This window comes from Aedes albopictus, chromosome 2 (genome assembly GCF_035046485.1).
Source record: "Aedes albopictus strain Foshan chromosome 2, AalbF5, whole genome shotgun sequence".
In the NCBI taxonomy this organism is placed as follows: Eukaryota; Metazoa; Arthropoda; class Insecta; order Diptera; family Culicidae; genus Aedes; species Aedes albopictus.
In genome coordinates, this window is record NC_085137.1 from 336,102,743 (window position 1) to 336,130,727 (window position 27,985).

Below are 27,985 nucleotides of genomic sequence, written 5' to 3' on the forward strand. Positions count from 1 at the left end.
ACTAGGTAAAACGAACAATCAACTGCTCCATTATTTCCTTCCGCGCAAGCCGTGAACACCGGCAAGTTCATCCGCCAATGAGAGTGAGAGTAATTCGAGCTTTTCGCTCAGCCATAACGCGGTTAAGTTTTACCTATCAGCTTCCAGCTGTTCAAATTGAAGTTCATCGCCATGCCGACCGTCCTCTGCGTTCGTGCGATGCGGACTGCTGTGCCCAGGGTTGCCATTATGCAAGATTTATCTGGCACTGCCAGATTTTCAGGAGGCAAAAAGACAAAAAGAGAAACCACCGATTTTGCCAGATTTTTATTTTCAAAACAGATTATTGATCAACGAAATCCCACCTTGGTGTTTTGAAAGTTTATCTTTCCAACAAGAGAATTTTAGTCAGCTCAAAATTACCTATGCGTTATTTATATCTATTATTGCGCCAAAAACTCGAGCAGATGCGTTGAACTTCATCATGCTTCTTTTGTCTTTAACTTTCTTGCACATTCAAAGTATCAAAGTCGGTTGCCTGATACTTGTTTTTCAGTTGAATAAGGCTCAATGAATACTTGTACAATGTACATTTCAAAATGTGTTACGCAGCTTTTGTACAATTTGATTGTAGTGGAAATTGGATTGGATATTCTTGATCAAATTTGCATTGACTAAGAAATAACTGAGTAGGTGAAGTGGAGAATTGACAATGTCATTCTTACTTTGAATATTCAATGCGGTAATCTATCCTTTTTCATTAACTCTGAACATTGTGTACGTTGAACACAATACTAACGCTTTTTTGTATTGTTTTGTAAGTTATAAGTATGTTTTATCATACTTCATATGGAATTGTTTTGACAACATCCCATGCTGTCATCAAATGTTTTCGAGAGCATCTAATAAAGTTAACTTTTAATTGAAAAACAATATTGTTTATTATTCAAATTGTGAATTCAGTAAAAAAAAATCAATGTTTAAAATTTTCAAAGCTAAGACTAGTTGAAGTGGCAATTAGTTAAAATACACAAAAATAAAAACAAAAAAAAAAGTTGAGACTAGCGCCAGATTTTGCCAGATTTTTTATTACTGACTTGCCAGACAAGTTCGAAAAAATAGTGGCAACCCTGGCTGTGCCTGCCGCCGAGAACAGGTACATCGGATAGATTGCAACTGCTCGATTGCGACCCCCGCGTGTGGTGGACTGTGGATCGTGCGCTTCAGTCCTACTTCAGTCGTGCTTCTCGTTGGACGTGGGTCATCGCGCGGAGTTTCGAATCGAGATACCTTCCGTTGGCGCTTCGTTGATGTTTCGTCGCTGTTGAGGTTGGGGTGTGAAGAACACGCGCGGGCTGTTATCATCACACAGCTTTGAGTCACTTCACGTGTGACTTGGTGAAGTGAGTGACTAAGAAATATTTGTTGGATAGTGTCGATACCTTGAGGGTGGTTTTCCGTTCGTGATCTCGGTGTGTCGTGTGAATTATCACACCATCTAGTGGAGATAAACCTACCGTTTTTTTGTATTTGGTGAAACAGAGTGAATAGCGCCAGTTTGCGCCCCAGTTCTTTTGTGTGATTGTCCAGCATCCTGCCTCATCCTTGTCCTGTTTTCGTTGGTCCAGAGTGAGATTCCCCGACGTGCTAAACTGTGTGTGGTGTTTACAAAGTGTGAGTGTATTTGCACAATCCATTCTATCTTTATGGTTTTGTTGAGAGAAGTTGTTTGGCTGGAAGAAACATGAAACACGTTATTATCAGTTGTGCAAGCAAACCGCCAACCAACTAAACCAAGCATCAGCCACAATACACAACTCGGCGTCTGCACCAGCATCAGAGTGGCGGTAGCTTGTGAATATGGAAATGGAAATTATCATCCATTCGCTTTCGTTGAAGCACTTTTTTTAAATCGTCGATTTTGTGTGTATAAAGAATGCACAAATGATACTGTGTTGAGTGTTGTAGGTAGTAGCGATAGAGGCAAGGTAGCCGAAGGCAGAATCAGTCAAAAGAAGAATTGAGGAAAAACACATTTTTTGTGGACGGAGTCTGGAACGTTGGATTACTTTGCTGAGTTGTGGCGTGGCTGGCTACATCCGTGCTTGCATGCGGTGAAGACTCATCCCTATGGGTCGTTGTTTGAGAACGTCAATTGAATTCGGTTGAACGGCAGGGCAGGAACGGCCGTTGTTACGAAGAAGGAGTCTGATGGACTCGATGGGCTGTGCAGTGCATTTTACACAAAAGATTTAAACGTCGTAGTCGTCAAACTTCGGTATCATATTTCCTCGCTAATTGAGTGTGTTAATTATATGTATTATTCTGGTTTGTTTTGCTTTTGGCTGCATGATAAATGATTTGCGTCATAAAATGCTGCGTTGTAGGATGAAGATTCGACAGGTAGGAGGGGTATTGTCAGACAAGGCACAAGGGTCAGTTAGTTGTCTGAGAAAAAAAAACATGGATCGGTAAAATGTTTTATGTAATTTCTAATTTTTATAACTCACTTGGGTAATAAGGGGTGATACACAAATTATGGAATCCAAAAATCGAACTGATCACGCCGCACAAGTTTTCATAAACCATATTTTCAGATTGAGCTTTTGAAATGAGCTGTAGGTGATTGAATCTAGAATGTCATAATGACATTTTCAGCACTGAATTGATATTGCAGAAGGCTTCTACAGAAGTTTTCCCCTTTTTTTCTACTAAACAATATTTGTATCGAAGTTTTCCAAAATTGGACAAACTGTTTCCAGCACATTGCACTAGTTTTCACGTGACTACCCAACTAACAATGAAAGCTGAAAAACAACTTATCCAGCCAAAAAATGTTATAATCAAGCCTAAGAGATGTTTATTAATCTTTTGTACACCAATAATGTTTGTTGGGTATGCTTTATTTAGATAAACTGCGTCAATTATATCTAAAATTGAGAAGCCTCGCCACCCCCCTTAAAATGGCACGACGGTCCAAAATTTGTCTATGTCTCAAGATGACACGTATGGTAAACTTGTAGTCTGGCTATTGGAACTTTGGTCTGTCTATTTTATTCTTTTTATTGATTTGGGGTAGGCAAACCAGTGTAGTGTGTCTGGAAGTCGAAGTCATAACCCAAGTAACCAAAAGTTCCACTTCCCATGACAAAATGCACTTTCAAGTTCCGCGAAGTTCAGATAAAGTTCCAAATGGAACTTTCTGGCTGCTTAAGAGGCTAATGATGAGCCTTGCTGGAACTTCGGACACAAGTTCCGGCAAGGCTCATTGTTAGCCTCTTAAGCAGCCACAAAGTTCCATTCGGAACTTTATCTGAACTTCGCGGAACTTTAAAGCTGCTTAAGATGCTACTCGGAACTTTGTCGGAACTTTCAAGTTCATAGAAGTTCAGTTCAGTTGCATTGTGTTTCAATGAAGATTAAATTTATTTCTTTTACAGAAAACAACTGTTTAAGCATACACGAATAAAAAACACATATGAATTTTTCAAATCAATGAATACTAGGCTTGAGCAAAAAAAAAAATGCCGCCCATCGGATTCGAACCGATAGTCGCTGCGTGAGAACCCTACGCTCTACCACAGTACTATAGCTGCGATTGAGTGGACAGCAGGTAAAGTCTGACTTGAATCGATTTTCTGTGGGCAGCTAGTTTTGCACATTTGTACAGTAGTGAAGTTAGCTTGACTTTGTCAAGTGTCTTCAGCAGCGCAGCGATAAGTCGGCAGGCTATCACGCAGGAGGATCCAGTTCAAATCTACATAGCAGTGACATGTGTGAAAATATAATTATCAGAAGCAATTTCCAGCCGTGAATCACAAACCCACCAACAGGGTTGTGATTCTGAAAAACACATTTTTGTTTCGGCATGAATTTTGTCAAAGTTCTGTCAGAAGCTGCTTAGAAGACTATCCAGCGTGCTTATGTGAACTTTCAAGTTTCAAAATTACTTAAAAATGAAGCTGCTTAGAAGGCTAATGAGCAACCTCGAACAAGCTGCTTAGCTTATAAAGTACCCTTTTATCTGAACTTTTGGTTACTTGGGAAACGAATCAATCAGCAGTTTTTCTTCCCTTCTGTTGGTTCTGTTACAATTAGGAGGCACGCGTCTATGTTCTAGGTGACTCAGTATCTTGCGATAAAATTCCAAACACTGAGGCAAACTATGCATAAGACTCTTGATAAGAGCTTCTAATGCAATTTAAATGAAAATCCAGGGTGTCCATTGAAATACGAAACTCTTGGGACTTTTTTTTCGTTTTTGTTTCGATTTCATTAATTATTTATCACTCACATCTCTCCAGAAGATTATTTTTTCCAGAAGGATTCAGTCATGCCTCCAGGAGATCCATCAGCAATTCCTCCAGAAAATTAGGAATTCCATGGATTCCTACAGGAGTTCCTTCAGGGGTTCTTCCAGGACTTTCTTCGGGGATTCAAAGATTTTTCCTAAAATTCCTTTAACGATTAAAATTATAATCAAGAAATTCTCCAGAAGTTGCTTCAGAGATCTCTTCAGGAGTTCCTTCAAAGATGACTCCAGTAGTTCCTTCAGAGATTCATCCAGGAGGATTCAGGGATGCCTCTAGGAGTTTTATCATGGATTTTTTTTTCTGAAATTCTAACGGGAGATCCTGCATGGATTACTCCAGGAGTTCCATCAGATTATTTCAGGAGGACATACACTCCCGTTCAAAAGTTTGGGGTCACCCCCTCAAAAACATGTCATTTTTTTAGGCTCATATCTCCGCCAATTTGCGTCCGATTTCAAAACCCTAGGTTTCATTCAAAAGATAATAAGTCAAAGAAACTTTGAACATGATTTAAAAGAAACTTTTTCAAAAAAATTGTATGTAAACTTAACCCAAAGTTGCCAAATTTTCTAAAAAATGAATATAAACTTACGGCAGTGTCGCTGGAAGTTGGGTCGACCAAATTTTAAGATGAGAGCGGTAATATGACCCATTTTCTATTGGCTTTCAACTGCTTTTTACAGAACTTAGCTAAAAAATCTAGAAAAAAAGTTATTAAGTAAAATAATCCTTGATGTCATCGACCAAAAGTTTGGGGTCACCCCTCAATATGATGTATCGGCCAAAAGTTTGGGGTCACTTTCGTAAAACATGGAAAAGTGATTTGGTGATATCTTCGTCATCTATAGTTCAATTTTAATTCTTTTTGGCTCATTTCAAAGATAATTAACTAAATTTACGTTTGATGTCATTAACTTAACGTATTTAACGATTTTTGTATATAAAAATGTTATGTAAAGTTAGCACATTTTACCACGCTTCAAAAAATGAGGCAACTTTACGTTAAGTTTTAGTATGTAAATTTCAACAAATATGTGTGGTTCAATGTCTATGCAGTAAGTATCATTCATTTTGTTTCAAATAAGCCAAGAAGAATTTAAATTGAATGAAAAATGACAAAGATATCAAAAAAACACTTTTCCATGTTTTACGATAGTGACCCCAAACTTTTGGTCGATACATCATTTTGAGGGGTGACCCCAAACTTTTGGTCGATGACATCAAGGATTAATTTACTTAATAACTTTTTTTCTAGATTTTTTAGCTCAGTTCTGTAAAAAGCAGTTGAAAGCTAATAGAAAATGGGTCATATTACCGCTCTCATCTTAAAATTTGAACGACCCAATTTCCAGCGAAACTGCCGCAAGTTTATATTCATTTTTTTAGAAAATTTGGCAACTTTGGGTTAAGTTTACATACAAAATTTTTTGAAAAAGTTTCTTTTAAATCATGTTCAAAGTTTCTTTGACTTATTATCTTTTGAATGAAACCTTGGGTTTTGAAATCGGACGCAAATTGGCGGAGATATGAGCCTAAAAAAATGACATGTTTTTGAGGGGGTGACCCCAAACTTTTGAACGGGAGTGTAGGTATGCCTCCTGGAGATCCATCTAGGGATCTCGCTAGAAGTTCCTTCAGGTACGACTCCAGAAGATCATTCAGTGATCACTCCAGGAGATCCATCAAGGGTTCCTACAGAAGTTCCTTCTGAGATCTCTCCTGGAATTTCTTCAAGCATCTCTCATGGAATTCCTTCACGGATTATCCCAGAAATTCTTTCAGAAATTTCTCCAGGAGTTCCTTCAGGAATCCTTTTTGGAATTTCTTCAAGGATGCCTCCTGAAATTCCTTCGGGAGTTCCACTAGGAGCTTCTTCCGGATACCGCATGGAGATTTTTCAAGGATTCTTTCAGAGTTCTTTTAAGGATTTAACTATGTGTTTCCAGGTTTCAGAAATTCCTCCAGGGATTTATCCAGGAGTTGCTTCGAGGATTCCTACAGAATAGAAGTTTTTACCGGGATGCACCAGAAATTCCTTCAGTGATCTCTCCAGAGGTTTCCTCAGCTATTTCAACAGGAGTTCCTTCAAGTATTCTTCCAGAAGTTTTTTCAGAGATTCTTTTATGAGTCTAGTCTAGGTATTGCTTCAAAAATTCCTACATGAGTTACTACAATGATTAGTTCAGAAGTCCTTTCAGAGATTCCTCCTGGAGTTTCAGGAATTCGTGCAGATGTTTCCTCAGAGATTCTTTCTGAATCTCTTCTGAGATTCCTCCAAAAGTTCCACCAGGGATCTTTCCAGGATTTCCTTCAGATATTCCTACAGGAGGATCCAAAGATACCTACGGGAGAATTCAGAAAGTCCCCCAAAATTTCTGGATTAGAGCAGAACTTCCTTCTAAGATACTTCCAGAACTCCCGAGCCGAAGGGGATACCTTACAAATACCATGCAAAGAACAGCCTGTGGCCTAATACTTGAAACTGTTATCACCATGTTGTTCTACGAAATGTTTTGAGAGCATTACAATAACAATTGGAGGTATTTGAGCAGCGTTTGGTATTTATGTGGTATTAAGTAATTAGCAGGGAAAATAACCGAAGAACAAGATGTGTTATTATGTCTTGGAGTTATCGAGAAAATGTTCAATTTTATACTAAAACATGTTTTTACTTTGGTATTTGATACCTTTTGTATAACAAATACAGCCCTTGAAATGCATTTATTATTGAAATAACAAGACCTGTTATTTTCTGGGTGTTATTCACGCAAAATTATGGTATTCGTTTTTTGTTATTTTGCCTCTTATGTCCACCTAATGAAGTACATATCGAGATATGATATTATTTAAGATTAATACCTTAATATGTTATTTAGTTGTTATTTTTTTCTGCTCGGGCTTCCTTTGGGGATTCATCGAGAAGTTCTTTTAAAGATTCTTCCGGGGATCGTATGGGGAGTTCTTTTGGAGATTTTTCCAGGAGGAACCATGGATGCAAATATACTATATTAACAATATAGGTCACTTCGCGTTTTCTCATGCAACGACATGGAGACACCATTGGCGAATGATTACAGCACCACCTGTTGTCATAAAAAGTCAATAATTATATTTTGTTCCATTTTAGTTTACCGTGCAATTCGACATTTCTTGAAAAAACATGTTAGGGGTGTCGAAGTTTTTTGTTCCCAAATAATCGATTAATAAATAATCGATTTACAATATGCGCGAGAATATACGCAAACAAAATAATATTTCATTTGATGACATCTACGAATACATCTATAGAAGAATTTGAATGCTCCCCTCAATGTAACGTCACCGAAATCATTTAACATTGAAATTTCAATTTTTCACCATTAGCTTCTCAATTACAATATATTTAAATTTACTGCTTTACGCACATAAAAAATAATGGAGTTTTAATTGTGATTTGTAGATTTTGTATTTGTAGATTGTGAAATGTAGATGTTTCAGACGTTTTTAACTGGGAGACTTTGACTTGAAACGTCAAAAAACACTGTATGCACGACATAGTTTTCCGGAGACAGCTAATTTATTAAAAATTCGGTAGCTTATACTAAAAAATCTCACTTTTAGTGAAAAAAAAACGATTTTATAAGTCAAATGGGCAGAGAGAGCTCTCAAAATACCTGTCGAAATGCGAACAGAATAATAAGAAGAGATTCAGATTATGATAAAGTTGGTATAGGAAAATATACGTCGAAACGACACACAGGTGGCGCTGTGGTGTTTGTGATGATCGTTTGTAAACAACAGTAATGTCGAGTAGCGATTTAATAACAAATTTACAAATTGGCCTGTTACCACACATTTGCAGCCAATTATCCAAATTAAACGCTGGATTTTTGGTAGGAACGGCACTGTTCTTTCACTTTTTGTGATCCCCCATGCCTAAACTGTATCGGTGCATGACAAATACGACGCACTTCCTGATCTGCAATGTTGCTATAACTCAGTTCTAATATTTGTTAACAAAAGACAATGAATATTACCTATTCAGTGATAATAAACATGCGATAATGTGTTTACCGAGGTGTTTAAAACGGGATGTTCCGGCCTTGTAGGAACAAATGCAAATCCATTTCGAAACATTCGTTGATATGGTGGGATTCGTTTTGTGTGGGATAAGGCCAGGATTTGACGACTGTAGAACATAGCCGCAAAAAGCTACTGAGTAGTCTGTTTTGTCTGTACAATATCGTATGCAGACGACGTGTTTCACATTTATCACAAATCAAGTGCATTAATATTCGAATGAGTGTAATCAGTTTCGTACCTTTTAGTTCCGCCCTATGTTGCTTATCCTTTGACAGATTTGTGGATAACTGACACTGAGGAAGATTACAAGTGGTAGTCGAAATACGCGTATCTGTCAAAGGATAAGCAACATAGGGCGGAATTGAAAGATACGAAACTGATTACACTCATTCGAAGAGAGTATTCTGCTTAGAGGGTTCGAAAAGTCGGTACAAGATGCATTAATATGTTAAAATGTTAAATTTCCTGCCGGAATCTGTCATTTTTTCACAGTAAATTGATTTTATTACTTAAAAAGTAATAAATAAGTAGAAAATAAATAACAAAAACGCTGCTAGTTTTCAACTCCTCACGTAGGGATCGCATGCACTGTGGCAGTTTTACGTCAATTTCCCAATATCACACCAGAAAATGTTGAAGAAGAGAGAATAAAATTTGTTCTAATTTGAGAAGTTGAAAAAAAAACCGATTATTGTTTAATCGATCATTCAAAAAGAAATGGGCATCCCTACCATGCAATGACATTTCGACAGAATAAACGTCATTCGGATAGCGCATGCATTTAGTGTGTAGTAGTACCTCTTCTGACGCTTGGTGGCGACACATTCACTAAAAAGGAGTCGCCAAAAAATCGTAAGAGTGACCTATATTGTTAATATAGTATATTTGATGGATGGCTCTAGCAGTTTTATCAAAGATTTCTCCTTCAGGAATGGCTACAGAAGGTCTTTCCGAGATTTTTCTATGAGTTCTTTCAAGATTTTTCTTTGGAATATAACCAGCATATCTTTGGGGTTTCTTCAAAGGAACTTTCTTGAAGTTCCCACAAGAATTGTTCAAGGATGGCTTTGCGGCAATCCTTCAGGGCATTCTTCTGAAATTCCTCCAGGAATTCTTTCAGGGATTCCTTCTGAAATCCATGGGAAATTCTTCCCGGAGATCCTTCGGAGATTCCTCCAGGAAATCCTTCCCCTTTCTGGAAAAGATTCCCCCTGGATTTTTTAAAGCAATGCTCCTGAAGTTCCTACCGGGATTCCTCTTGAAAATCTATCGGGAATACTGCCTGGGAAATCCTTCGTGATTTCCGGATAGAGACTGCTTTGCAGGAGAGACTCCTCCTGAACTTCCTTCGGGAATTCCTCCTGGACTTCCTGCGGGAATTCCTCCTGGAATTCCTTCGGAAATTTCTGCTAGAATTCTTTCCGGGATTCCTGCTGGAATTCTTTCGAAGATTCCTCCTGGATTTCCTTCCAGGATCCTTTCTGGAACTCCTTAAGGGATTTCTCCTGGAATTTCTTCGAGGACTCATCCTAGAATTAATTCGGGATTTCATCCTGGAATTCCCTCGAGGATTCTTTCTGGAATTCCTTCTAGAGTTCCTCTGACACTCCAATAAGGGATTTTTTCAGAAGTTTCTGTAGGGATCTCTTTAAGAGATATTCTTGAACCGCCAACGATTCCTGAAGAAAGATTTTCAGGGTTTCGTACAGCAGTTCCAGGAGTGCCTTCTGGGATTACTACACGAGTTTTTTCAGAGATTCCTCCAGGAGTTTCTTCAGGGATTCTTCCTGAAATTTCTTCAAGGTTGTTCCTGAACTTACTTTGGGAATTTCTCCTGGAAATCCTTCGGGGATTCCTAAGTCTAAACAGTGCGACCTTATTATCAAATTTGATAGCTTCTGAAGAAAGCAAAACTGTATCAAAATCGATACTTTACAGCCCTTTAATAACAAAGGAGTAATGCGACATGCATTACACCAAGGATGGTCCACTGCACGAATATATTCTGGCCTGCTTACTCTCACACGAAATTTGACGTTTGAGCGGTGTTGGCACCGCTCAAACGTCAAATATCCCTTGAGAGTAAGCAGGTCAGCATAAATTCGTGCAGTGGACTATACGGATAATGTCACAATATGTCTAGTAACCGGTTGCATGACGAACCCGAAAAGATATAAAACAGGGTAGTGAAATGTTAAAATTTATGTCATCAGTAGGTCATGAAAAAGCTCAGACTATAAAATCTTCGCCAAAGTTAAATTATGGTCACGCGGTCTACACGTGATGCTGTTGCTGTTGTTCCATATCAGTCCATCGGAGTCATCCATTTTTCAGGTTTTGTTAGAGCATGTGCGTAGAGGAGGGTCAATAGGGTTATTCACTAAACAGATTAAACAACTGCGTAAGCCATGATTATCTGATTATTTCAAATATTTCATGAAATTGCGAATGAAATAATCAAAGATTATCTTGGCAATCGCGCCGTTTAATCAGTTTACGCTGTTAAGTGAATCCCCTAAATGTCAATCGACAATTTGTATTGGCTTGAAGAAAAGTGGTTGTTGATGCAGGTGGGAATTGAACCTATGACCATCCGGATACAGTGCGAAGGTCAGATCCTCACGAACACGGAGCCCGCAAATATGAGAGAATATCCATTGAATAATCATGAATGAAGAGCCACGGCTTCTTACTATGACGAGCTCGGCAAAAGCCGGCACCGCCATAGGTCAGCAAACATTTATACTGAATCTTGGTAGAAAATGACGTTTGTTAGCTGCATTTCGGCAAACATTTCCTCAACTTCAGGAATCAAACGACACGACTGCTGAGATCTCGTTGAATAACAAGTTTGCTGAGCGCTCGGCGATGCCAGTCTCGGTAAAAAGCAAGAATAATGAATTGTTACACTTAATCTTTTTTTTGTATTGCTTAGTGGTTTCATAAAACAATCACCGTTAATGTTCTATAAAAGAATTGCTATGCTAATAAGTAAGACAGTGAAACTAATATATCAATTACAGTACTACCAACCAGGATTTGCTGAAAAATATTACTGGTCTGCTATAAAGTTGTTCACTGTGTCTCTAATTTACCGATAGAAGTACGATGTATATAAAATCAGTTTCATTAGGGAATCACGGGTTGGGGAGACTGGGGAGACTTGATCCCTTTTTCTTAATTTGTCTGTAACTTTGAGAAAAAAAAAAACACAAAACTAGATCCATTTTTCGTACAGAATGGCAGGAAAACATCTATTGCAAGTTTATACCCAACAGAAGGACTTTAAATTATTGTTTATGTTTTCAAAACTGTGTTTTGATGGAGGCATGTCTTATGATGTATTTTTCAAAAATGGGTCAAAATTGATCCCCTTTTGAGCACATGGTTAATTTAAAGGGAAAATAACCCCAGAAGCTTCCTATTCATTTTCTTTTCAAGTTTACTTGCATTTTTGATGCACACCGTATGCGTATCTGAAATTATAAGATTTCCTAGAATTGTTAAGGATATGCTGTATTTTGAAAATGGGGAGACTTGATCCCCCTTTTCATGGTTTGTACTAAAATAATAATTATCTGACACGTTTTATCATTGAATACACTGGAATTCCGAGTAAATAGAGGCTTCCAAATAGAATTTTATTTTTCACATGTATAATGTGTATGTAATCCTCGAGGGATCAAGTCTCCCCATGTCACTGTTGTATACACTAAGCTACATTAATTGAAATATTTATATAACAGCCTTATTTGGATAAATACGTTTGATAGTACTTTATTTATGCTATGTGCTGTGAAATTTTGATACGATTTGGTTCAATTTTCACAAAGTTATTGAGATTTTTCGGAATCGCCTAAAAGATTTCTGAAAGACTGAAAACAAACCATCAGCCATTAAAAAAATGCAATATACAATTAAAATCAATTGTAGCCTAAACATTGTCGTCTGTCCAGATGTCATTTTGGAAAAAAAAATATGCTAGAAGAAAACTGTTTTTGATTCCGAGAAAATATGGGGGGAACAAGTCGCCCCAGGGATCAAGTCTCCTCCGTCTCCCCTATAGCCAAGAACCTGACTGGCAATGTCAATATTGTCGGGCCGCCACCAAACCGGACTTCGCACAATCAAGTCGCGACGCGACCCAACTCGCGACGTTTTTTGATCATGTCAAAAGTAGTGCGCATCCTTCCCGTTGTTGTCAGCAACACAGCGCACTAGATGCGAAACAGTTGCGACACTTGTGGACCAAGAAAATGGCAATTTTTGATTGAATGTCGGTCTTGATTCCAACCGGATAGACAATATATCCTCAAAAGTATTTCGAAGCTTCTCGGTTGAATGTATAGCAACATACAACCAGCAAACATGCACTTGATTTCCCAGAGGATATTACCACATACCTACGGTGGCCACTAATCGCATGCTTTGAGTTAGAAAAAAAACTAATTTCCCATAAACTGTCTCACACCATTAGAGTTTATATCGCAAAGTCGTCATCGTCGTCTTTTAGTGCTTTTGGTGCTACTGCATCGTGGATGTGCATTTGGCTAGTAATCCTCCTCCAAAAAATAAAACATTCAAACTAATGGAACACGAAAATAGCTTACTGCTATCAGTAAGCCGCACATTTGTTGGTGCAACAATGCCGTTTTGCATTGTTGTCGAAACGCTCCGGAAAATCATTAGGTACCTACCTACCTGTACCTACGATGCGAACTTTTCATACACAGAACATTGTTGTTGGTACAAAGCGTAAGCGATTTGGCACGATATGGGGCTCACAAATGTGTCCGAATGTGTCCGATGCAACGACGACGATGATAGTAGCGTAGTTCTCCCGCGTGGTACGCTGGATGTATGTGGCTACCTAGCAGCTGCAGCAGTAGTAGCAGACCTACCACATGAAAGTTGGGAAAAAATCTAATACCACAGGTTACCAACCGACAAGGGAGCCCCGGCCAAAGCTGCTCGTTGCTAGCTGAATAGCTTGGATGGTATTGTTCGGATTTCCACTGAACGGTGGAATTCAGATAGCTGAATGGGTTTGTGAAGGGTTCCCAAGTTGTTGATGCTTTGTACATAGTTACGGGACATTTCCAGAATGTGTTCAGTTTATACAATTTCTCAATGAAATTGTTCAAAACTCAATATTTGGCACCAATATCAGATGCTGTTTTACTAAATACATTGTTACACACCAAACGCTTTCAGCAATATTTTGCTGAATTTTGCCGAGCTGAAGAGTCTAGCATTTTTTTTTGCGGAACTTTCAGCAAAGTTTGCTGAATTTCAGCAAAACGTTACTGGTGATCAGCAGAGTTTACTGAACAAATCAGCAAATTTTGCTGAATTTCAGCAAAATTTTTCCTGAAACCTTCAGCTCGCCAAAATTCAGCAAAATTTTGCTGAAACCTTCAATCGAATTTTTCGTGTGTATATTTTGCAACCACTTCTACAAAAACCATGCAGCTCAGCCAGTAAGATCCATGCTTAGGGCATGTGTGCTCGCTTACCGGCAAAGTTTCCGTAATGTGAGCTTTCTTATATTCTTTGGAAATAGAGTTCGATATGTCAAATTTATAAGCCAGCTCTGTGTAAGTGATCATTGAACACTAACATATAGAAGCTGGGTCCTTCCCAATTGGGATGTCATGAGAAAAACATCTTTTTTCTGTATTCATGAGATTTTGAGAGGCTAGTTTATCCTGAACAAATGTAGACCAATTATATATATTTCATACTTGATATCTATTTATATAAGTAGTAGTCCTCTCTATATCAGATAGATCGTTTAGTTACAGTAAATAATCTATACTAACAGCCAACTTCAGTATACAAGCAGGGATTGGCGGCATGCACCGTGCGGTGCGAAAAAAGGGTGTGCTTCACACAATCGCAAGTGCTCGTCTCCCGTTTTGCCGAGAGACAAGAGACGTATGAGTGAGAGCTTTCGTAATTGTGCGAGAGACAATCGCAGCACTAGCTCTACGGCGCAGGGATACAAGTGCTGGTTGGGAACCACTGTCTGTACTTGGGTTGAACGTTGTTGGATTGGAAGTGCGGTTGGTGTGCCTTCCCGAAATGTTTGGGAAAAAGAGCATGCAAGCAGAAGAATGGAATCATTGCTTAAACGAAAACGAGCAAACGAAAAATTTGAAATTAATTACAAATGCGAGCGAAAATTAATGCTAGATTAATAGAACGGAGCTTGTGTCGACCGACCCGAACGGGTACCAGTGCAGTGCAGTGCCGCAAATCAGAGACATGAACCCGGATTGCTGTATGCGTGATGGAAGAATAATTGCTGAGGTGGTTTGTGCTTGGTGTTCTATCGGTTAGTAGCTATCTAGTACCTAAACGAGCACTGGGATCATGGGTGACGAGACGGGTGTACCGCGTGATGTGGGGATGAAAAACCCGTCTCGTTATATAAAACCTAATGGTGACGGGGCAAGAGGAACACTGTGGTGAGCTGGAAAAATAACAAGTGTGTTTAGAATTCGATTTCAAGTGGTCTGAAGTTAGTTTACATCCCATGAGTTCCAGTTCCAACCTGAATCAACAATTGGCACAGCAGAGCCGAGCACACACAGAAACACTTGATCGGGTGCCGCCAGCCAAACGACGTCGCCATGCGCGCATCATACATTTAAGTCGTCACAATATTGGAGTAATTTATTGAACTTCGAATGAAACGTGGTCGGTGTGTGATGGTACTTGAAATCGAAGGCGAGATACGAATCGATTAAAGCGTTATGGCTGTAGTGTTTCAATGAACAACGTCGCAGCTACAGATTGGATAAACTTGACGGATTCCCCCCGATGCACTAATGTGTGATTCTGAGTGTTGGCTTCAAGTACCGATTGAGAGAGCCGATTGCAATTAGTCTGTCGCGATTGCCGGTTGCTGCTTGAGACGGTAAGTAAATCAATTACTAGGTGATGGATGCATAGTATGCATTGCATACTAAGGTGGGTTGTTTTTGTATGAAACAATTTTAACTCGGTCATAGGGAAAACTCTCTTCAACGTAGTACTTTCATCCTTAAAATCCATCAAAGATTAATTATTTATAATATTTGACCCCATCATACTTAAATCAATGCTGCTAAACACTATTTGTTTTGTTTTTAATGTTTGCATTGCATAGTGTTTGCTATTCAACCTCATGTTTAAATTTGACATACTGCCAACCGTCTAGTTTACGGTACTCCTGATAGTAATTTTGTCAACATGAAAGCATATGGGTAGGCTAAATACATTATGAATCTTGACCCTCCTGCTCTACGTTGACTAGGAGGAAGTAGACGTGACTATGGATTTCGTTGATGATTTGAACCATTGCACAGTGGGAAAAATAGGTATAAAACGCGTCAATATCTCTGCTCGGAGTGGATGGATTCGAATGAATTTTTGACACAAACTGTAAAAATCTCTAAAGTTTCAGATAAGGAGGGTGCCATTCACCGCACGATACTGGAAATAAGTGTATTGAGCTCGTTTTACCCCGCTCTCTCCCACACACCTTTTTGAGAAATCCTCATCTATTTCCGACTGGCGTACAAAATAAAATACTCATTTTACTCGTATTTGTTTAAAAGCTTCCATAGTATCGGTAATTTGACATAGAGTTGGTCCTGCTCTTATGAAAAGTGTTCCACTCCGGGCGAAGTAGCATGCGAAATTTCAAAGAAATAGGGAATATCGGGGTTATTTGAAGATATTTCAATTTTTAAGGCCGTGCGGTGAGCCAAATCAGCTCCATTTGATACTACGGAAGTTTTTACACAAACACGAATTTAATCATTTATTTTGCACTCCAGGATTTTCCAAAAATGGTGAAAAATAGAGAGACTGGGATAAAACGGGCTCGATATACTGATTTCCAGCATCGTGCAGCGAATGACACCCTCCTTATCTGAAACTGTAGAGATTTTTGCAGTTTGTGTCAAAAACTCATTCGAATCCATTCACTCCGAGCAAAGATATTGAATTTATTCGCGTTTTATATCTATTTTTTCCCATTGTGCATTGATTTAGCCGTTTGGGGGCCCCAGGGATCTATTATGAACCCGACGATGAAACAGATGACTATAAATGGATTCGAGTTCAACGTCGTTGCGGCAGCGGCTGCGAAATAGCTTGTCTTTAAATGGTTATATTAAATCCGCAGAGAAGTCCTTCCATAAACCACATTTCTTTTATCTGAAAGGGAAAGGGTGTAACCCTGTATAGACAAAATGATCGGGAAAGGTAAAATTTTCACTTTTCAAAAAATGTTCAACTACATGTAACTTTTCGAAAAGTGCCTCAAATATTCTCAAAATTTTACTGTACGTTCATCAACTAGGGGGCTGTTCATAAACCACGTAGACCAAAATTTGGACATCTCAGACCCCCCCCCCCTCCCCCCTCGTAGACTTTTGTCCATACAAAAATTTTAAAATTTGTATGGAGCGTAGACTTTGTTCCTAAATTTCTTTAAAAAATCTAATGCAGAAATACTGTTATACTATCTTTTGAAACCTTTTTTAGAATTTAAGAATTCTTCCAAAATTTTTGACAATGTTATTTTAAATGTTTTGTTTTCCAAAAAAATGTTACTTTTCCTTCATAGGAACTGATTCTGTTATTGTAACTGTACAATAACGTCAATACTGATTCAAATAATTAACTACCATCGTGTGGGATGTCATTAGACCAAAGCGGAGTGACATTGGGCCAATATTCCGCACGTTTAGAATACGAAGGGAATGCATATTGTGTGCTTAGCTACTAGAATACATAATTCTAAGATACTTTGCATCCACCGTTAGATTCTCTGACTTACAGGGTGCGCGGTAGTTTTGCACTAACCTTCAAACAGGAATATTTCATCAAAGGGTTGCAATAAAAACATAAATCCCACATCATCAAATGCACCATATTTCTAGTGAACTGTGAAAAATATAAAACCATTAATAATCAAAAACGTGGTGGTATGAGAAAATATTTTCAGATCCTATGTTTTACACTAGCGCGCCCAATAACATTTCGGGTTCTACTATTTGTTGTGTAAATAAGACGAAATCAGTAAAATGTAATGTGTAAAAGCCCGATAATGATACACGAGACGTAATGATGCAGATATGCTTCAAAACTTATAATTTAAATAATTTTGACGTGGTGATTTTAACACATTATCGAATAGCATCAATAAAAACTGGTTGTTTTTTCGATACACTAAGTCTAGGGTACAACTTTTTTTTTAGCAAGCATCGGATCACCTAGCGATCTTCAACAAAGATGTTCCGCATAGAATTCCCTATAATAATACTAAAAATAAGGGTTATTGAACGCTTTCAGTGCCATCTAGTGGCAGAAAACTAAAACTATACCATTCCTGCACATATTTGTACCAGTTTTGCCATATAAACTTTAGACTAGTCGAGCGATACCTAAGACCTTATCAATTCAGCTCAAATTTGTGCTGTAGCTTATGGGAGCATAAACCGCAAATTGAGGTGGTCAGCTGCTCCATATATATATATATAAGTTATCGCATCAGTTTGCCCCAACTCCGAAGAAGCCATACTTAGCCAACTAGGAGACATCCAACAACAACAACAACAGTTAGCAACATCGTTAGCAACTTTGAACGAGCCACACAACGGACGATGAGCAAGATCAGCAGTTTCCACGGAATCCACACCTGTCTTCAACCTCACTGAAACCAGCATGTCAGCATCGCGCCACCGGACGACGCGATCCAATTACGCATATGATAAATTAGCCAGGGAACCATTCCTCTTCCTAGGCAGGCCTCTGTAAGCTTAAAATAATAAACGACGGCCAGTCTTTATCCATTAATCGACGAGTTCAGTTCTGTTTTGTTTTTTAAAACTAGGAGTGTGTAATGTCTGAGACATAACCGCAATGTTGACGTAGGACTAATTTTTAACGCATAATAAAGAATTTGGGGCTCACAGATGAAGTAAACGTGTATCTATTCAGCAAAAATAACGGCAGAGTAAAATCACTATATGCTAAAGACTCGAAATCTGGCGATTGTTGCTGGTAATGATGATTCCCGTATCATGACGATGATGCTGCCGAGCAATGCCTTTAAAGTTGAAGGATTCGTCATTGAAATAATCGTCATCATTGAAAATTCGAAAGCAGTTTTCTCGTACTAAGCTGAAATTTCCGCAGTGAAAATGTATTCACTGTATTGCGGCTGAAGATTGGAGTACAGTGAACTTATTTTCACTGCAGAAATTTCAGTTTAGAATGAGAAAACTGCTTTCGAACTTTCAATGATGACGAATATGTCAATGACGAATCCTTCAACCTTAAAGCGCATTTGACAGGTATCCTACTCGATTGGAATGACATTGACAGTAAATTTGGAATTTCAAATACAGTCATGACCCGCTGGTTGGGGGCTTAATAGTTGGGTGGCTTTTTAGTTGGGGCCCCGTTAGTTGAGCTGTCAGCCAACTAAAAAGTACCTGGATGTCATAATTCAATGTCAAACTGAAAATGACAACCAATCTGTAATTTCGAGGGGCGAGCTAATGCGTTTCTGGTTTCTTAAACTTTACTGATAATCGAAAAGAATTTCTATTTCATATTTCTTAAAACAAAAAAGAATATGTACAATTACTTCGAAACAAATGCAAAACATCGGCAATCTTTATTTTGTCGATCATTGAAAGCGTTTTGTGCTTGCTTTTGGTCCGGATGGTTTCATAAACATCTATATTTTCACTTTACCGACTAAAAATGGGTGAAAATACTTATTTTTCGCATTGGCCATATATGTATCTTGCAAAACATATCAGTTTTGCTCTAAATGTGAAACAAATTGAAAATTTTCTTTTTTGCTTCCAACCTAAACATGATTTAAAAAAAAAACAATGCGCACGCCCCTTGTGCTGCTGTCACTTCACCCAACTAGCGAATCGAATTCGTTGGTTGGGTGGAGGTTGTGGCTCAACGAGCGGGTTCCGACTGTACCAAATATACAGCGGTGTATATTTAGTATAAAAATTAAACTTTATCGATAAACTAAACTATAAAAATTAGAATTAGTTGAATTTTTAGAAATAATTGAATAATGCTCCAAATAACTCTTTCGGAAGCTTTGGGGCCCTTAAAAGAACCATTTTGGTATAATTCATTGCCACCCATGCCGCCACCACCGATTGATCCGAAAAGAATCGAGGCTTCATTGGACAGAGGGCGGTGCCACCCGCTTGCTCATCCGTTGAAGCGGATCTTTTTTGGGATCTTGCTGCTGCTGCCACCGACAATCCATGAATGAATCGGGGCCCCGGCAAACGAAAAGTGACGCCAATCGAATTTTCGTTTGCCGAGGCGGATTTTTCTTTGGATGTTGCTTCCGCTACTGCCTCCACTGCCGATGGATCCGAAAAGAATCGAGGCTTCATTGGACAGAGGGCGGTGCCACCCGCTTGCTCATCCGTTGAAGCGGATCTTTTTTGGGATCTCGCTGCTGCTGCCGCCGGCAATCCATGAAAGAATCGGGGCCCCGGCAAACGAAAAGTGACGCCAATCGAATTTTCGTTTGCCGAGGCGGATTTTTCTTTGGATGTTGCTTCCGCTGCTGCCTCCACTGCCGATGGATCCGAAAAGAATCGAGGCTTCATTGGACAGAGGGCGGTGCCACCCGCTTGCTCATCCGTTGAAGCGGATCTTTTTTGGGATCTCGCTGCTGCTGCCGCCGGCAATCCATGAAAGAATCGGGGCCCCGGCAAACGAAAAGTGACGCCAATCGAATTTTCGTTTGCCGAGGCGGATTTTTCTTTGGATGTTGCTTCCGCTACTGCCTCCACTGCCGATGGATCCGAAAAGAATCGAGGCTTCATTGGACAGAGGGCGGTGCCACCCGCTTGCTCATCCGTTGAAGCGGATCTTTTTTGGGATCTTGCTGCCGCTCGGTGCTGTCCGTCCGCTGCTGTGTGTGCCGATGAAATGATCGAAATGAGTGTGTGCACCACTTATATAAGTTTCGTCGTGTCGCCACACAGAACTATGCTTGATTGTGATTGGTTGGGTAAGACTGATCTCGAGCTTTTACTAATTTTCAGCTCCAGCCTCAGTCAAGGCACATCATTCAATTGAGCCCCAGCTAGGAAGCATAAATTTGTGGTGTTGTAGGTTTAAAGCTTTTACCATAGTTGATGACGTCAAACCCGACATCAACCTATCATTCACCTATTTTGATTTTAGCCACCAAACCTAACATAGACCCAATAGTTGATCGATGTTGGTCCAACAGTGGCCCAACATTCGATAAAAATTGACCCGACTTTAACCCGACATTCGACATTTTTTCAGTCTGGCGGAATCCAGAAAGAAATCAGAGGGAACAGCTTTTATACCCCTAGATTAGCAGATGCAGCTCCTCCCATTCGGCTGGCTTTCCAGAATATTTCATTTGCATGGCCCGCCCCGCCTGCTTCAGACGCTTCAAACGATTAATCAACCCAGAAATGGAAAAAAAAATCATTAAGCGTTAAAGTAAACAAAATATTGGATGATTTAGATCATTTTAATTCGAAAATTGTTAGAGTTAAACAATGTTTTACGGAAAATAGTTCTGATAGGGTAATACGTTGCTGAATTCTGGGTGGAACCATTAGTGGCCGGAATTCAATCATTCATTTTTCGGGTGAACCACACTTTTCTCGATTGATGGAGTAAAATTATCTGATTTACAACTCTTGAAGAATCATTTTTTGGTGATCCTGATAAGGACCGTTTGATAAAGTAACGATTTCAGGAAGAAAATGGCATGAAACCGCCTTGCCACGCAATGCGTGTTGGTTTTCTCCGTGCTAATCCTGCAGGATGCCACCGAAAATTGGTAGGCCGCTTTCTGCCGTGGATAAGATTCATGACGCTATCAGCACGATAGCCGAGAGTCGCCGCTAGGTACTGCTCAGGTGTGGAGGTGACATCCACCCTGCTTGACTGATCCAACGAAAATGACGAAAGAAATCAGAGGGAGCAGCTTTTATGCCCTAGATTAGCAGATGAAGCTCCTCCCATTCGGCTGGCTTTTCAGTATATTTTATTTGCATGACCCGCCCCGCATGCACCAGACGCTTGAAACGGTTAATCAACCGAGAAATGAGAAAATTTCCATTTAACGAATAAAGTAATCAAAATATTGTAAGGTTAAGATCATTTTAACTCGAACAACGTTATAATTTATCGATGTTTCACGAAAAATGGTTCGGATAGGGTTGATAAATTCCGGATGGAACCATTAGTGGCCGGCATCATCATTCTTGCGGGGCCACCAAGCATTCAATCTTTCACTTTTCGGTTGCACCACACTTTTACCGATCCATGATGGAATGAAATAATTATCTGATTCACAACTCTTGAATAATTTTCTATGGTCCTGAAAAGAACCGATTGAATATTGAAAGATTTTAGACAAAAAATGACATGAATTTATCATGCCACGCAATGCGTGTTGGATTCCTCCGTGCTGAATGCTGAACGCCGTCGAAAATTGGCCCGCCGCTTGTTGCCCTGGATGTTCCTGATGCTATCATCAATGCGCCACCGCCAATCAATCGGCGAAAGGACCGAGCCCCGAGGACAGCGACGCAACTCGCAAATTCGTATGTCGCTGATTTTTCTGTGGATTTTGCTGCCTCTGCCACCACCGCCGAGCAATCGATGAAACGTATTCTTTCCTTCGTCTGCCGCGTTAGACGGTTAGAAGGCGAATGTGCAACAGCACCCTTGCCGACAACCACCGACGCCGAGCCAACACGGCCGTCAAAGAATAATGAGCGAAAACGCAAACGAAGAAAGTGGGCAGCTCTCGTTCGATGCGTTCACCTCGAGACGACAAAGGCAAATGAGGGAAGATGCGAAGAAGCAGTAGCTTTTATATTCGACGGGAGCATCCAAAATGTGCTCCAAAATGTGCTCGATCGTGATTGGCTGGAATAAACATGGGTTCACTTTTCCCAATTTTTCAATAGTTTGTTATTGAAAAACAGCAAATATTATTATTGGACATAATTGGTGTAAAGATTTGCAATCGATTGGTGCCAAAATTTTGAAAATTCAACAAGAAATGGCTGAGCTATTAACGCTCAAAATCTCCACTTTAAACGTAACGCGGCTGATTTCTGAAAATTTAGAATGACACCCGGTATAGAAAAGAGAGACGTAGTCCTACGTCAAAAAACCCGATCCTAAAGCCGAACTCAAAGCTGGCGCAGTCTCGACTTGGGGGATAGCCACCCGTTGTGTTTCATAGTGAAATCGTAGTGTGAAAGCAGATAGGAAACATTGTGTTCATCTAGAAGCTGCAACAAGCGATCATCACCGGCAGAACCAACGTAGGAAGAGCGCCCCAAGGAACCAGAACGCTCGGTAGGCCCGACCAAATCATCTTACCCGCTCTTTGCGTCGCTGGCTGCATACCAGTCGACTCGAGGTAAGTGATCTTTTTTTTTATCTATTCAGTGTTAGTTATAAGGAGTGAATAAAGTGTTAGTTATAAGAAGTGAATAAAGTGTATGATAACTAGGAATATGGAGGCTTTACAAAGGTTGGTTGATGAACTCACCAACCAAATGGAGGCTCAACGGCTCCAAATACAAAATTTGGAGGAAATTAGGCAGGCTTCGGCGGTCCGACCTGTCCCTTCAGTAGTGTCACCTACAAACTTCGATGCATCTAGGATTCCTGATGCAATTAAAATGGTCGTACCGTATGCCGGCGACCCCAAATTACTAGCAACCTGGCTGAAATCAGTCGAAGATAAAATTAAATTTGCGGAAGCAACTTGCCCGTCACAGCAAGACATCGATCGTGCTATGCCCCTATGGACTAGCATTATACGAGACAAAATCGTTGATAAAGCTAACGAAGCTTTGGTGTCAAACCATACCCCGGTTGTGTGGGCTGATATACAAAGCACTTTGAGAGAATATTTTGGGGACAAGAGAGATCTCAGTACACTTGTCACCAAAATATCATACCTTCAACAAGGCTCGAGAAGCATTACCGATTTCTATAATGAATGCAGAGAACTTTTGGCGGATATAATAGCCAAGATTTCTCTCGACAACGACACGGCGGCGTGTGCTAAACCACTAGCAACAAGCTATGAATACATGGTAACCAACGCGTATATTGATGGTTTGAACGAACCCTACTCGACACTCACTAGAGTGTCTCGTCCGGTCTCATTGAATGAAGCGCATCAAAGCGCAATAGAGCAGTACAACGCGTCTCAACGAAAAAAGGATAAGTTCCCTAAACAACCAGTCACCTTTCAAAAACCAGCCCTAAATAAACCACAAAATAGCTGGCAAAATTCTAGACCACCATACAAACCCTTTCCTTCAGTTCAGCACACACCCTACGGCAATAGATTCCCACCATTTCCATCGCAAAACCCATCATTTAACAGATTCCAAGGTAATGCGTCTTCAAACAATGCGTCTCCGCCACCTCAAGCGATTAAACCCGATCCATCGGGTCAAAATAGATACCCTTTTGGTCAGAACAGTTATAAGCAAGTAGTTCCTTACCAAAGGACAGCACCTACACAAGTAAATTCGCACGAAAGTTCGGAAGAAATTCCTACCGAACTCCCCTATGCCGAGGATCCTTACATCAACAACCCACAACAGCAAGAAATTTATCCACAGACGGAACAATGTGATGAGCTAAATTTTTGTACAGATCCGGATCAACAGAACCCGGAATGAAAAATAATTTCCTTCCGTATCTAGAAATACCCAGAAGAGACGGCAGACCTCTGAGATTTCTAATTGATACGGGGGCAAATAAAAATTACATTACCCCTGAGCTGATACCTGCTAGTAGTATTGCAACTGGACCCCAGCAAACTATTAGGAACTTGAGCGGTACGCATCGTATTAATCAGTACACATATGTGAATCCATTTGTCAACTTTATAAAAGACCTACCTAAATTAAAATTCTTCTTGTTCCGATTCCATGATTTTTTTGACGGATTGATCGGATTTGAATCTCTTCGAACTATCGGTGCGGTAATTGACACAGCATCGAATACCCTTGCAATAAACAATACAACGATAACACTAAAAAAAAAGTTCCCAACTAAGGAACAACTCAACTTCCACGAAGGCGAGACCTTAGTGAAAGAATTTCCCGTTCGAATAAAAGACGGTGATTTCTTAATTGAACATGACATTATGATCGGTCCAGATGTCGTTATACCCTCAGGAGTATACAATGCTCATAATGGTATAGCCACCTTCCCGTTGATCAACCAGAGTAATAAACCAGCAGTAATGAGCATCGACAATGAGGCGATATTTACAGAACTCCTGAATTTTGAAGAGATTGCTCCTAGCCAATCTTCCAAAGATAAAATAAAGGTTAAATTAGACCTTACGAAAAACATTCGAACGGACCATCTAAACAAAGAAGAAGAAGAAAAACTCTTCAAAGTTTTAAAACAGGTTCCAGAGGTATTCTACACAAATGATGAAAAATTAACATTCACCAATGCTGTAAGACATACCATTCACACGAAGGACGAATTACCCGTCTATTCGAAAAACTATCGCTACCCCTTCTGTCATAGAGAAGAGGTCCAAAAACAAATCGTACAAATGTTGGACCAAGGAATAATTCGTCCATCGAACAGTCCCTGGTCCTCGCCAATATGGGTCGTACCCAAGAAGGCCGACGCTTCGGGTACAAGAAAGTGGCGACTTGTAATCGATTACCGGAAACTCAACCAAAAAACCACCGATGATCGATACCCTATCCCCAATATCACGGACATACTCGATAAGTTGGGAAGGTGTCAATACTTTTCAACCCTGGACCTTGCTTCAGGGTTCCATCAAATAGAGGTCCATGTAAAAGACATTCCAAAAACTGCGTTTAGTGTCGAAGGCGGACACTACGAGTTTGTCCGAATGCCTTTTGGACTGAAAAACGCACCTGCCACGTTCCAGCGGGTGATGGACAACGTTCTCCGAGAGCATATCGGGGTACGTTGCTTAGTGTATATGGATGATATCATCATCTATTCCACTAGTTTACAGGAACACTTGGTTAACCTCAAAAAGGTTATGGAGACACTTCGCAAATACAATTTCAAAATTCAAATTGATAAATGCGAATTTCTTCAGAAAGAGGTAGCCTTTCTTGGACACATTGTTACTCCCGAGGGAGTGAAACCTAATCCAGAAAAAATAAGTGCTATTAAAGGTTGGCCATTGCCCAACAACGAAACTGAGCTTAGAGGATTCCTGGGAGTAGTTGGTTATTACCGCAAGTTCATCAAAGACTTTGCACAGATAGCCAAACCCTTGACTCAGCCGTTACGAAAAGGAGAAAAGATTGAACATACGCATGAATTTGTTTCCGCGTTCAATCGGTTGAAAAGTATTCTAACTAGTAGCCATGTGCTACAATATCCAGACTTCTCCAAGCGATTCATTTTAACAACGGATGCTTCTAACTACGCGTTAGGTGCGGTTTTATCTCAGGGCCCCATTGGCCATGATAAGCCGATTGCATTCGCCTCGCGCACGCTCACAAAAACTGAGGAGAACTATTCGGCTATCGAAAAGGAGCTCCTTGCTATTGATTGGGCGTGTAAATATTTTCGACCATACTTGTTTGGCCGAAAGTTCACTCTTTTTACTGATCATAAGCCGCTCACTTACGCTCTAAATCTCAAGTCGCCAAATGATAGGTTGATCAAAATGAAATTGCGTTTAGAGGAGTTTGACTATGAAATCCAGTACAAACCGGGCAAACAGAATGTGGTAGCCGACGGATTGTCTAGGATTTCACACGAAATTAACATGAATGAAAGTGAATCATCATCATCATCATCGGATTCAGAGACGGTACATTCAGCTGAATCAGATAATGAAGACTTAATCCGCATGGTCGAAACACCGCTGAACTTTTTCAAAAACCAAATTCTTATTGAAAAGGGAGAAAAGGATGAGGAAAAATACGAAGAGATATTTCCAGGAATCTTCAGGCGGACAATGACGCGTGCTTTCTTCGGAGTCCCTATTGCAGTAAAAATCTTCCGCGAATACATGCACCCTACAAGAGTAAATTGTATTCTTTGCCCGGAGGAATGGTTGAACATCATGCAAGTGACCTACAAGAATCACTTCTCACGCGCTAAAAGTTTCAAAATAAAATTAACACAGTTAATTTTACAGGACATCACCATAGAAGAAGAACAAAATGACAACATTGAGGACACACACCAACGTGCCCATAGAGGAGCAGTGGAGAACTACGAAGTCATTAAGAAGAAGTTTTACTTCCCTAAAATCAAGGACAAGGTACAACGCTTTATCAACCTCTGTGAGACGTGCCTTGAGAGTAAGTACGAAAGAAAACCTTACAAACTCAAATTTGCCGAAACCCCTTTACCAAGAAAACCTCTCGACATAGTCCATATTGATATCTTTATATCAAGCCCTAACATATTCCTTTCGGCAGTAGATAAACTTTCAAAATTTGCAATGTTAATACCCATAAAATCCAGGTCTATACCAGACGTAAAACGCGGCCTCGTTAAATTAATTTCAACATATGGAACTCCTTCCATGATAGTATGGGACAACGAAGCTGCGTTCAAGTCAATTGAAGTCCGAGGACTTCTCCAAAGGTTAAGAGTGCAGTTGTACTACACCCCATCGAACCACAGTGAGGTCAATGGAACGGTAGAACGATTCCACTCTACCCTTAACGAAATATTCATTTGCATTAAAAATAAATATGACGATCTCTCTAATAAAGAAATATATCGCATCGCGACTACTTTGTACAACTCTACGATTCATAGCGTTACTAAATTAAAACCAATTGAAATTTTCTATGGCATAAAAGAAGGAGAAGAGAGACCCTTAAACTTGGAAACCATACTAGAAAACCGCAATAGAATCTTCGACGAAATTATAGAAAAGCTACAAAAAAACCAACAACAAACATTAGAAAACAGAAACAAACACAGAGAAGATGATCCAAATTTCATTAGAAACGAACGAGTCTACAATAAAATTCAAGGTATCAAAAATAAAAGAAAAGCCAGGTATAAAAAAGTTGTAATTAAACATAATAGAAGGAAAACTTACGTGGATCACAGAGATATTAAATTGCATAAAACCAAATTGAAACGGAAGAGGAATCCCTTACATAATTAACCATATAGTCTCAAACCTCTATCTAACCTACTAACACCCTGCTATATTTGTTAATTTACAGACCAGAATAATCCCCTTACTGATATTGACGATCACCCTTACTCAAGCACAAAAACTAACCATTAGAAACCTGCACGACGAACCTTTATTGCTTGTAAAGGAAAGACATTGTAAAATTCAAACTGGAACAATTAAAATAATCCACCCGATAAATCTGTCTTCTATAGAAGAAACAGCGGAGATCCTGATTAAATCATCTTACCATAATAATGCCCAAACTACTAATCCACTAACAAATATTTTAAAGTATAAAGCGAAGAAATTATACAGCAACATATATCAACTGAAACCTCAACCACACCACCGATCAAGGAGGTGGAACACCGTTGGAACTGTGTGGAAATGGATC

The 27,985-nt window shown here is 39.6% G+C and overlaps 1 protein-coding gene across 3 annotated transcripts in view; it reads left to right on the plus strand.

Annotated features, from left to right (window-relative positions):
* The first annotated feature begins 1,194 nt into the window (after nucleotides 1-1,194).
* LOC109431649 (sodium- and chloride-dependent neutral and basic amino acid transporter B(0+)) overlaps nucleotides 1,195-27,985 on the plus strand; it is a 436,299-nt gene continuing 409,508 nt past the window's right edge. For 2 of the 3 annotated variants that reach the window (XM_029874567.2, XM_062852591.1), the window contains exon 1: nucleotides 14,904-15,276. The gene's annotated coding sequence lies outside the window, so the exon portion shown is untranslated. Of the gene's footprint in view, nucleotides 1,654-14,903; nucleotides 15,277-27,985 lie in introns of those variants that run through there. The other variant, XM_062852590.1, reaches the window with a different exon arrangement.